Source organism: Amblyomma americanum, chromosome 1 (genome assembly GCF_052857255.1).
Source record: "Amblyomma americanum isolate KBUSLIRL-KWMA chromosome 1, ASM5285725v1, whole genome shotgun sequence".
Taxonomy (NCBI): domain Eukaryota; kingdom Metazoa; phylum Arthropoda; class Arachnida; order Ixodida; family Ixodidae; genus Amblyomma; species Amblyomma americanum.
In genome coordinates, this window is record NC_135497.1 from 152,364,448 (window position 1) to 152,377,831 (window position 13,384).

Here is a 13,384-nt window from a genome sequence, read left to right on the forward strand (position 1 = left end):
TGGACCTGATGGCATTCCAGGCGCCATATTAAAAGCCTTCAATACTACCTTCGTCCCTGTTTTAACCACGATATTTAATAACTGTTTGAAAAATTCTGCCTTTCCCCGCGTGTGGAAAACGGCGCGTGTTTTCCCTGTCTTCAAATCAGGAAACAAATCTGATGTTTCGAACTACCGCCCCATTTCTCTTCTTTGTGCAACCTCTAAGCTTTTTGAATTAGCTTTGCATAAAGTACATTCCTTCCACCTCAAACATGTAATCATACATAATCAGCATGGTTTCATAAAAGATCGTTCTACTACAAATAACCTTGTGACTTTTATGACGTATACATCAGCTGAAGTCCTTCAGAGGAGTCAGGTAGACGCTGTGTACAGCGATTTGAGCAAAGCTTTCGACGTTGTTACTCATTCATTACTTCTTCAAAAGCTTTTGCTGTTTGAAATCGACGTTTCAATTTTTGCCCTCCTACGCAACTATCTTCTTGATCGGTCCTGCTGTTTCAGTGTAAATGGACAGACCTCATTTGTTTACACTCCAACCAGCGGAGTTCCTCAGGGCTCGGTATTAGGCCCGCTTCTGTTCTCTGTTTTTATCAATGACGATTCCTCGGTGGTCAAAAACTCCTCGTTTCTCCTTTATGCGGACGATCTAAAAATGTTCAAGGCAACACATACTCTTCATGATTGCTTGCCATTGCAATCGGAGGTATCCGCCTTCTCTGATTGGTGCTTCAATAATGGGCTCACTCTCAATTCATCTAAAACCTAGGTTGTCTCATTTACGCGTAAAACGCACAGTCTTCTCTACTCTTATTCTGTGAATGGTAGGCCGCTGCCCAGGGTTACTGAAATTAATGACCGCGGCGTACTTTTCGACCGTAGCCTCAGCTTCTTCTCTCATTTAAAACGCATTGCTCTACGGGCTATGCGTACACTCGGCTTCATCTGCAGGCTTTCGAGAGAGTTTCGAGCCCCACTTCCTTTCTTAAAGCTCTACCTCTCCATATGCTTGCCGCTTTTGGAATATGCGCCTGTTGTTGGAACGGCGCTTGCCAGTCGAACTGTGAAAAAATCGACAGAGTTCAGCACAAGTTTTTACGCATATTTCAACATCGGTTTTCTTGCAAAACTTCCAGCTCTCGTCCCAGACGGAGTAACTCACTGCAGCTTCCTTCTCTTAGCTGCCATCGCGTGAGGGCTGATATAATTTTCTTGTTTAAACTTCTTGATGGTCACATTCTATGCCCTCAGCTCCTAGCGCGTATCCTTTTGCGTGTGCCGCGAAAGAGCATAAGGAAATTCCGACCATTCCAAGTTTCTGCGCTCCTGCACTCCCTCTCCCCTCTGGACAGAATGCAAAAGTTGTTTAATTCTCTTTGTCCTCACCTCGATATATTCGAAAATTCTCTCCCTTCTTTTATATTGGATGTCCGTGAAGTTCCACTTTGAGCACTCTTTTTCTCATACATAACTTCCCCTTTCATGCATTTTGTCTTTGCTACACTTGTGCATTTGCACTGGTATTATATTGTTTTTTTCTCCTTAATTGTTCATCACGTCTACTTGTTTTCATTAATATTCTTTCTTTAATACTGTGTACTCTCGCCTGATTGTCTGCAACGCGTTCACTAATTACATTTCTTATTGTGTATGATTGTATTTCTAGCTTGTATTTCAGAGGTTTCTTATTCGTTCATATTAGTATTGGCTTTATTCTTGTTTGTATTTTGCTATATGCTGTACTTGGCTGTTATCGGTCGTTCTTCTGTTCATTCCCTTTGTTTCTTTGTTTCATTAGTTATTTATATGTTTGTTGCCTGTTCTAGCTGTTTTCATTTACAGCTGCTCTCACTGTTTTCTTGTTTTCGATTTTTGCTTCATGCTTGCTGTCACGCCTAGTTTATATGTGTTTTTTTCTATCGCCTTGACTGCTGCATTACCTCCCCTGAGTGTCTTCCTTTGTGGTGAAATAAATTTACATTTTGTGCGTGTGAATAGTGTACCAGCACCAAGACCTTTGGGTTGTTCCTGGGCACCGAAAAATAAAGAATGATTGATTGATTATTATTATTATTATTTTTATTATTACTAATACTATTATTATAGAGCAGCGTGCAGTTCTGGTGTACATGGTATGAAAAAGCAAAGGATGACCTCTCACGTTCACTTCTGGTTTTCCTCAGTTTGCGTCGTTGCCCAAAACGAAACCGTTTACCTTGCAACGCTGTGTACGCAAACACAGAGTTGCGTAGGCGCTGCAAACCAGATTCATCAGCGTTACTGCCCGGCGAATAGCACTAATTTCTTTCTCTGTGCCTAGTGTTATACAGTAGAAATACGTTATCTAGGATATGCATTCTCTAGCCCATTTGCGAGAGCGCACAGGAATCGAATACATACCTTTAATAAATGAACTATGCTGTACTGTGCTTGAGAGGATTCATGTGCGCGTGTTTTCGTGCACAATACCCACCACGTACACAGACAGACAGACAGACAGACAGACAAACAAACAGACAGACAGACAGACAGACAGACAGACAGACAGACAGACAGACAGACAGACAGACAGACAGACAGACAGACAGACAGACAGACAGACAGACAGACAGACAGACAGACAGACAATAAGTATGGTGGAGCTGCCATAAAAAAACGTAAACCAATAAGCTCCGGCCTGTACCACTAAAGTATCACAGGCTTAACCCAATCCTAATATAAATGAAAAGGCCCAAAGGCAATGTTGCGCTTTTGCCACCCGTAGGTGGGAAAATAATAAAATGGGGTAATGCTACTAAGCGACCCACAGCCGGGGGAGTGGGCCCGGGGAGACTCCCCTGATCTCCCCTGGGACGTAGCGGAGGGGGTGGGACATAGGTTGTGGGAATGGGACTGAGGGAAGGGTTATGGGTAATGTGATGGGAATGGGGACCGCGAGATATTGACCCTCATTTTATCATTGCTCGACTCCTGTCTGGCCAGGACAGGGAGGGCGTCGATGTTGTCGAATGGTGCGGCTCCACTCACGGGATGCCGGCCCACCCAACGACGCAATAGCTCCGACTCGGAGACAGGAAATCCTAACCCGGGGCGGCTGCCTCGGGCTCCTCCACGACTTTTAGGGGTCCGGTTCGGACTTGCGAATTGCTGCCCAGCTACTAACCGTCAAGTGTTTTTGGCGGTTTTTCAGACTCCGGAAGTATGTGTGGTGGATCCAGCCAATGGAATTAGACTCCCGGGGACCCACCTGTGCTTCCAACCAACCAACCTTGCACTTATTTCCTCCCCTGGCTTGCTCCACACCTACAGAGGAGGGAGTGTTCAGGGCCGGGCTGACCGGGCCACAAGCCAAGAACCTGGCCGAGGGTGAGATAACCCGGGCCTACTCCACCGCTACTCCAAAACATCGACGGTTTTCGCATCGGTCGTACTAAGGTCCCCCTTAGAATCAGAATCAGAATCAGAACGTTTATTCACGCAGAAATTGATACACAAAATGCTGTGTAGTCATCTGGATCCTTAGCCTCACGGCACCGCGGTCAGCCATCCCTGGCTGCTTCCCCGAGGACATCGCTCCCAAGGAGCCCTTCTGCTGGAAACCCCCGCGCGGACCTGGCCTCTCCGTGGCCAGAAACCGACGCGCCAGCCTGTAGCCACGCACGCTCCCGCGTGCAGAGGCCTTTTGATTTTCGAGCACTTTTTGAGCCCAATTCCGTGAGTCCAACCTGATTATGAAACCAGGCCTGCCTCCGCACAGGCATCGGACCTCACGTGCGCGACTGGTCCACTCAGTCGCTTGGGAGTCGCTGCCACTCCCATGGGGTTTTGCATCCCCAGAGGACGGGCCCCGGCCAGCCCATCCCCACCGCTGGCGTTGCACCGGAACAAAGCCTAGTAGCCGAAACTACACCGGCCCGTATCCGGTGGCAGGGGGGGCCGCGAGCAGGCCGCACAGTCGGATTTCCCCCCAGACAGACAGACAGAAAAACTTTATTGAGCAAGTGAGTTTTAGACCCAGCTGGGTCCCTGGGCCACTGCGCGGTCCCGCACTGCATCAAGTAGGTCTTGCCGGGACATGACGTCGGCAGCACGAGTCACCGCAGCAAGCTGCGATGTCAGGTCTGCAGACAAAAGCAGGACCTCCCAGTCCTCCCAGCTCGAGATGGCGTGCTGTCCCCGCGGGGAGGGTCAGCAGGACAGCCGAAAAGGAAATGGGAGTGTGGCGTGGGGGTCACCGCACAGGGAGCATGCAGGGGATGTACCGCAATAGTGGAATAAAAGCTGAGGGGATGACAGAGAGCGGGTCTGGAGGAGTCTGAAGAGAATCTGTTGAGAGTGCGTAAGAGGGGGGTGGGGGGGAGGGTAAGTCCGACGAACCAAACGGGCTATTTGCGTGAGCTCCGCAAAAGTGTGCGCCCGCTCCATCGAGAATCCTGGATCGAGACTGTCCTGAGCCCGGCAAATCAGACCTCGGGCCAATTTATCGGCAGCCTCGCTTCCAGGGTTCCCAGAGTGAGCCGGCACCCACTGAAGCTCTACCCTGCGCGGTAAATTTTGGGTAGGGATGTCCAACAATTGCCAGGCAGGGGTGTGAATCCTGCCCCTGGCAAAGTTGGACAGAGCCGTTTTGGAGTCGCTGAAGATGTACTGGCGTCCGAATGTGCAAGGGCTAGGGCGATGGCGGTCTCCTCTGCCTCTTCAGGCGTAGAGCCCGAGGGAAGACGGTGAGTTGGGGGGTGAGGTAGGGTTGGATTGTAGGCAACTGCTACCGCTTCATGCGCTGTACGTGCGGCGTCTACCCAAACGGCATCGTGGGCTTGCCCTTAATACTTATGGAGGGCATTAGCGCGAGCTACGCGGCGAGGGATGTGATATTGGGGATGGACGTTTCTAGGAAGTTGTTTCACAACGAGAGGTGTATGGATGTGTCGTGGGATGGCTATAAGGGTTGACTGGTTACCGGGTATGTTGATGCGAAGGGAGAACTGCACTGCCAAAGGAAAAGCAGCGCATCCGGCAAGAAGACCGCCAAGCGCACCCCGCTCTACCTGAGGTACTGATGGTTACTCGAGGGAGAAGCCCGCTTGGACTGTTGAGTGAGTGCTCTTTCGAGGCCGTTCTCACATGCATACAGCACGTCTGACTTTGCCTAATACTTTTACCTTCAATCCTGTGCGCTGTCGCGTGTGGACAACCACCGACAATCCTGTTGACTGTGGCACGCAGGAACTAGTCACAACACCTATTAGGAGCATTTTATTTTTCCGAAAATATCTACAATGCTAAGGACTCTTTACACAAGTGGTCTGGTTTCCAAGGGCATCACAATGAGCCATCATTGTACAGGTATCACATATATGCAAATGACATTTCAGTGAACAATCCATGGTTTCTACACGAGCTGGCTTAAAGCAACTCTATAGTGCGCTTAAGTGGAATACCAGGATGGAAAAGAAATTAATATAGATTAGCTGAGCTAATCCAGGATATAGAAAGCGAAAGATGTCGGTGTTCACTGCGTTCATTGGCGTTCGCGTTGACAATGTTATAGACGGCCGAGCGCCCATTCTGAGTGACTCTAAAACAGCAATCACGAATTTTTCACTGGGGCAGATTCATTTTTCCACCCGAAAAATTCTCAATTCTTGCTCCACAGAACACCGACCAGTTCAAATTGTTTTGGGTGCCAGCCCACACAGGCAACCCCGCAACGAAGTGGCCCACTCTCTTGCTCGAGCGTACATCAGCCGAGCAGGGCACACCGTAGACCGGGGTAGCGCTAGGGAGCGGCTCGTAACCTTTCGTGAAATAAGCCTCCATTACAGGGAGCAAAGACTTGTCTATTCCCAACCACACATCTCCCTCTCGAAAGAAAACAAACTACCTGGAGACAGTTCCAGACTCGCACATTCCCTTCACCGGCTTTGGTAGCCCTTATCCACCCAGGCCAGTACAGACCCGAATGCTCTCTTTGTGGGGCTCTGAGAGCCAATTTTGACCACATTTTATATCTCTGCCAAAAATTCCAGCCACCATCACGCTGGAACCTCAGGGGCAAAAAGGTTGGGAGATCACGATCTCCAGCTCCGAACCAGCCTCGTAAAGGCGGCTGGTAGAGAGGCTGGAGAGGTCGCCGCACGTCATGGACTGTTGGCCACCACCCGGGATCAAGAGCCATACCAACCCTAGGCAGTGACTCATCCATAAGGCTCATCAATAAAGTTTTCACCTACATACCTACCTGTTCTAGACGGCGATGGCTTTGAGGAAAGGAAATGCGCATAATTGGCTCCCTGGATATGCGGACGCCTCATTCGCGTTTTGGTACACGTGGCGGTGGTGAGAGAACGAGATATGGCCAGAATGCATTAGCGCTGCATGCCACCACCCTAAGGGTGATGCTGCCTATCGAGTGTGCGGAACGCAATCAAAACAGGCTTTTGAAGTTGAACACCAAGCCATGTATATGGAAGCGAGTTTGAGGTCTCCACTGAGCCACAGAACCGGTTGCGCCTTTCCTTCCGCGAAAATCAACGTCACTTGCAAAGTTGCCAACGCCAAAGAACTCTATGAACGCCGTCGGCTCACTTGTTTTGTTAGGTTTTTGAGGAAAGGAAATGGAACACTAACCGTCTCACATATCTCGGTGGACCCCCGAACCGCGCTATAAAGGAAGGGATAAAGAAGGGAGGGAAAGAAGAAAGAGAGCGGGGGAACACCTGTGGCTCAGTGCTACTAGTGGCCCATGCGCAGTAGTCACTAGGAAGCGTGAGAGAAAGTGCCGGCGGCAGCCACCTGCGCCGCGCGTGACATCACTCGTGCTCCGACATACGCCGCCTCGCGCGAAGCGCGGTGTTGACTAGCGTAGTGAAGCTTTTCGCCTCAAAATGAGCAATACTCGCCAAACTTGCTAATACGGAAAGATGGGCGTCGACACACCTCTATCGCTAACAACAATGAACCTTGTTGACGAGCTGAGGAGGAAGGCCTCCTCACCCAACACGACGAGTTCTTCATTGAAGTGTTTCAGCATCAAAGTTCTAAGGTGGTACAGTAAAGGGAACATTGCTTTCTGCGGGCGTCCTCTAAAGATATCATGTCCCCTCCTTTTCCAGAGTACATAAGCACCCCCATACATGACTAATTCAACAAAGAAATCGTTACTGCGACTCTGCCACCGCATGTGCACCTGGAACATGCGCGCTACCAAGCAGCAGAAATTGCACGCCACAGAGCATTCAAAAACGGCATGGTTCAGAGTTTCAGTTCGACCGCATTGCAGACATGAGGCGGAGGGCGCCACGCCCCCACGCCGCAAAGCGGTCATTGTGGGTGACGCTTCCCAATCGCAAAGTCAGGTAAAATTGGATACATCAGCGGGGAGAGAGGCAAAGATTCTTTGTTTCCGCCTTTTGCGCACTTTCTTGCGCTGGTCTGCATCAGGGTGCGAATAGCAACATATCCGCATTCTCCTCGACAATTCTCTGAAATCACAATCAGGAAGTGTACCTTCCAGAAAATGTAAGGATTTCACGGCATATGTATAGAAAGCTGGCGACTTTTTAGCGGCAGGGCCTTTCCAATTTGATAACTCAGAAAGTAGCCACGCGAGGTTCCGTTCAAATATGCAGTGAGTGCTCTTCCTCGGTACGCTGTGTCCGAGATAAGGTACCACATGGCCCTTAAGGCCAATACACGACACATATAACTTCAAGATCCGGGTTGTTGAAGCCACCCGTGTCGGTGGGGAGGCGGACAAAAGCTCTTGCAACGCTCTCTGCGTTTCCACACCATAAGAAAGATCCTACGTAGAATAAAGAAGCAATTATGCTTGTTCTGATAAGGACCGCTCGATAACGATATATGCGAATGATAACTAGTCACAACACGGCAAAAGGGATCGTTAGCTACGAATGCTGATGTCGCTGTCTGGTATTTGCTACGCTACAGCACGCTTTCACAACCACAGCTACAAGATGTTGATGGTTTAACTGGCATATTCTGTTTATATGTTTAATAAGGTTACAAGTAAATTATTCCTCCTCTAATAACTAACAATGCATTCAATCAACTGCATCAAATTGTTAATCGTACGAAATGAGTTTTAATGGCAATGCAGTGTAGTGCAAATGAATATGGCAATATTTTATGAGAAGGATGGCAGAGGCAACCCATGTCGGCACGAGAAACGCTCGGCCTGGTTTCTGAGAGCACCGAAAGACGGTGTCAGTGGTTAAGGGAAAATTGGAAAGGAATAGGAGGTAGACTTTATTAAAGGAAAGGTATTTGGCGAGGTTGGGGTGACGTTCCCCTCCCTGCAGTGGGCTCCTTTTCTAGGCCGGAAGCCAGGTGGCCGTCCGACGATGTCGTTCGGCGAGCTCTGCCCGCTCCGTGACTCGCAGTTGAACATCCGGGTCCGAGCTGAGAGCGCGGCCTTGGAAATTGAAAATTGGGAAGAAAATTTAAAAAATTAAACTTTAAAAGACTCGCCCCGGTGGCTTAGTGGTTAGGCGCTCGGCTACTGATCCGGAGTTCCCGGGTTCGAACCCGACCGCAGCAGCTTCTCGCGTTCTTCAGGAATCTCAGGTTCTAGACACGGCCATAATTTGCGAACGCGCGACTTCTTTTCTGGTGCCTATTCAAACACCATTTCGTCAATTTTGTGCCATGAAAAATAAGAAGACCCGCCTCGGTGGCTCAGTGGTTAGGTAGGGCGCTTAGCTACTGATATGGAGTTCCCGGGTTCGAACCCGACCGCGGCGGCTGCGGTTTTATGGAGGCAAAACGCCAAGGCGCCCGTGTGCTTTGCATTGTCAGTGCACGTTCAATATCCCCAGGTGCTCGAAATTAATCCGGAGCCCTCCACTACGGCATTTCTACCTTCCTTTCTTTTCTCACTGTCTCCTTTATCCCTTCCCTCACGGCGCGGTTCCGGTGTCCAACTATATATGAGACAGACACTGCGCGATTTCCTTTCCCCAAAAGCAATTATTTGTCTGCGAGAAACATATCGAGGCTAATTTAAATTTCCTTTTAGATAGACAGACAGAAAAACTTTATTGAGCAAGTGGGTTTTAGACCCAGCTGGGTCCCTGGGCCACTGCGCGGTCCCGCACTGCACCAAGTAGGTCATGCCGGGACATGACGTCGGCAGCCCGAGTCACCGCAGCAAGCTGCGATGTCGGGTCTGCAGACATAAGCAGGACCTCCCAGTCCTCCCAGCTCGAGATGGCGTGCTGTCCCCGCGGGGAGGGTCAGCAGGGCAGCCGAAAAAGATATGGGAGAGTGTGGCGTGGGGGTCACCGCATAGGGAGCATGCAGGGATGCGCCGCAGTTGTGGGATAAATGCTGAGGGGATGACAGAGAGCGGGTCTGGAGGCGTCTGAAGAGGATCTGTTGGGAATGCGTAAGAGAGGGGTGGGGAGGAGGGTAAGTCCGACGAACCAAACGGGGTATTTGCGTGAGCTCCGCAAAGGTGTGCGCCCGCTCCCTCGAGAATCCTGGATCGAGACTGTCCTGACCCCGCAAATCAAACCTCGGGCCAATTTATCGGCAGCCTCGTTTCCAGGGTTCCCAGAGTGAGCCGGCACCCACTGAAGCTCTACCCTGTGCGGTAAATTTTGGGTAGGGGTGTTCAACAATTGCCAGGCCGGGGCGTGAACCCTGCCCCTGGCAATGTTGGACAGAGCCGTTTTGGAGTCGCTGAAGATGTATTGGCGTTCGAATGTGCAAGGGCTAGGGCGATGGCGGTCTCCTCTGCCTCTTCAGGCGTAGAGCCCGAGGGAAGACGGTGAGTTGGGGGGTGAGGGAGGGTTGGATTGTAGGCAACTGCTACCGCTTCATGCGCTGTACGTGCGGCGTCTACCCAAACGGCATCGTGGGCTTGCCCTTAATACTTAGGGAGGGCATTAGCGCGAGCTACGCGGCGAGGGATGTGATATTGGGGATGGACGTTTCGAGGAAGGGGTTTCACAACGAGAGGTGTATGGATGGGTCGAGGGATGGCTATAAGGGTTGACTGGTTAGCGGGAATGTTGATGCGAAGGGTGGAGAGTATATGGCGGCCAATGGCGCTCGTGGCAAGTCTAAGGTACTGTGTCTGAAGTTGCGCGTAAAAAAGTTCCAGAATGGTGTTATGCATGTCTAGTGCAAGAAGTTTGGGTGTGCTAGTGCTACGCGGTAGGTTTAGGGCTGCCCTAGTCGCAAGGCGGATCATTGCGTTCAAGCGTTCAGTTTTCGAGCTACGAGGTAGGTTTAGGGCTGCCCTAGTCGCAAGGCGGATCATTGCGTTCACGCGTTCGGTTTCCGTGCGGTTCAATTTGAGATATGGGGTTGCGTATAGAATGCGGCTACGCGTAAATGCGTGCACTACTTTCATGTTGTCCGCTTCGTCTAAACCCTTGTTAATGGAGGACCCTCGGCGCAGAAGGTGCAACATGGATTGCGTGGAGGCCTTGGGTTTTTTTAAGGGTGTGTTCATTTCGTCCAGAATCCTGCAAGTGGAGGCCAAGAATGTGGAGGGCGGGTGTGATGGGGATAGGGGATCCTTTTAAATTGATTTGGATGCGCTAGTTAGCGCCAGATTTTTGTCTAATCAGGAAGAGTGCGGACTTAGATGGGGAACATTCGATCCCGATGGATGACGCGTGAGAGGAGATGGTATCTGCTGCTAACTGAAGAGCTTCCCCAATTTCCCGTCAGAGCCATGAGTGGTCCATGTGGTAATATCATCAGCGTACTGGGTATGCTTTAGGTGTGGGATTAGAGCCAGTTTGTGAGCTAGGGGGATGAGAGCAACGTTAAAGAAAAGGGGAGAAAGGATCGCCCCTTGAGGGGTTCCGAGCTCGCCGAGTGTTTAAGGGCATGTGGTAATCTGATCTATGTGCAGGGAGGCAGTGCGGCCCGAGAGAAATGCGCGAGCATAGTTGTAGGTTTTAGGGCCTTCCTTTAGAGCCTGCAGTTCCCGTAAGATGGCATCGTGTTGAATTCTGTCAAATGCCTTGGTGAGGTCAACTGCCAGGATAGCTTTAGTGTGGTGGGGGATGGTATCATCAAGCACGTCATGCGTAATTTGAAGCAGGGCGTCCTGCGGAGATAGATGCGCACGAAAGCCGAGCATACTGTGGGGGGAAACGTGGTTCTCTTCCATGTACGTTGTTAGCCGAGCAAGAATTATGTGCTCGAAGACCTTGCCTAGACAGGATGTAAGAGAAATGGGATGGATGTTTTCTAGGGTGATAGGCTTGTGGGGTTTTGGAATAAAAATAATTTTTCCATGCTTCCACGAGGCAGGGAGAGTACTTGCCTCCCAGCATTCGTTAAAGTAGTTGACTAAGTCAGTGATGGAAGCATCGTCAAAATTTCTGATAGCTGCATTGGTAATTTGATCATTTCCGGGAGCGGTATTCCGTAATTTCAATAGGGCGGCGCGAAATTCTGATTCTGTAATAAGGGCGTCAAGCTCGGGCTGGGGTGGGCCTGCATAATCAGGATACTTGCAAGGGAGACCGGGGGTTGTATAGGTGCATTTCTCCTGGGCGAGGAAGGCGCCGGTGTCCTGTCGATGGTTGTGAGCGAGGCGGCGAATGCTATGGCGCGTCTGAGATTTGGATTGCGTGGGGTCTAACATGTGCCGTAACAGATGCCAAACGCGGGTTGTGGAGAGATTGCCGCGGAGACCGTCACAAACCTGAGCCCAGTTAGCTTTGCAAAGAGTGGCACTACATTGTTCTATTTGGGATTGAATCTGGGCAAGTTTGAGTTTTAGTCTCCTATTGTGCTTCTGAGTCTTCCACCTTTGCGTTATGTTGTCCTGTGCTTGGAGGAGGTGGGCGAGCTTGCTGTCAGTAACAGGGGTGCCTGGCGTAGAGTCGAGCGTTTGAATGTGTTGGCGAATGTCTTTTTGCAACTGAATAATCCAGGTGTCTAGGTCGAAGGGGCCTGTGTTGGCTGCGCTTGTCTAAATTTGTGGAGCGCATCCAAATTAGTGTGCGTAACGGTAAATTTGCGCTGAGATCGGCGATAGTTTAGCGTTATTCGAATTAGGGGATGATCGCTGCCTAGTGTGGAAAGCATTATTTCCCACTGCAGGTGGTCCAAGTTTCTACCAAGCGTGAGGTCTGGGCTAGTATCGGCAGTAACACTGTTACCAATCCGCGTAGGTAAGCTGAAATCATAAAAGATGGTCAGGTGGAGCGCCAGCGTCTCATTGTATAAAACTATGCCACTGTGGTTGGTGCGCCGATAGCCCCAGTCCACGTGAGCGCAATTAAAATCTCCGGCAATAAGTAGGGGGTTTGATCCGGCCAATTGGGTTGCGGATTTGAGAAGTGAGGGGAGTAAGTTAATTGGCAGACGTGGGAGAAGGTAGCAGTTAAGAAAGAACAGGCTTGATTTTGCAGGGGTGGGCGTTAAGACTCCAATAAGGCTGTTAGCGATAGGGGAGGTAATTGCGTGCTCCACGTTATGCAAGGATTTACTGACATATATGTGACCGCACGAGGAAGATCAGTGGAGTCTGAGGGGATAAAAGCGTATCCTGGCAGCTGCCTGCAAACATTGGTGTCCTGAATGGCGATAATGTCTGGTGGGGATGACGAACTTGCGATAATTTGCTAAAGAGGATCGCGCTTCGCCGAAAGCCCCTGCAATTCCACTGAATAATCTGTAAAGAATTAAGGCCCGTCGGAGAAGCCATGCTGTTGGGTAGTGAGGGGAAGGAGGGGTGTGGAGAGTGGGACTGTGGGAGGATAGTCCATTGAGAGTCCAGGAGTGAGGCGAGTTAAGCGCTCCTCTACCTTGGTCATGATGCTACATATGACACTATCCATTAGACGGGTAATGGTAGATTCAATCATAAGCTGGCACTGTGCAGTGAGCTGCGCAGTAATGCGCTCGGTGAGCCTGGCTTCCAAGTTTTGGGCGAAGGCCTGAAATTTGGCGTCTAGGTCTATTGGTTTGACTGGGCTCTCATCAGGCCTTCTTTTTTTAGGGGGAGGTTGGGCGGGTTGGGCGGGTGAAGGGGAGGGGGTTGGTGGATGGGGAGATACAGCAGAGGTGGCAGTAGAGAGGGCTGCCCTGAGCTGCTTTATCTCCTCTCGTAGAGCCTTCACGTCGGGGTCCTGGGAGGTCCTGGTGATCGTCCCGGAAGCCTTGGAGGCCCTTGTTGCAGTAGACGGGAGGGTGGTTTTCAGCGGAGGAAAGTCGTTCTTGTTCGTTTGCAGCGGAGGAAAGTCATCCTTGTTAGCGAGCTTTGCCTTCTGGGGCTATGGGCTGCGTGGTTGGGCGGTGCGATTTCTAGCCATGCACGAGCCGGTGCCCGTGAGGTGCTGGCCTCCGCAGAGAATGCAGGTCGGGATGCAGGACGGCACATCTTGCGGTT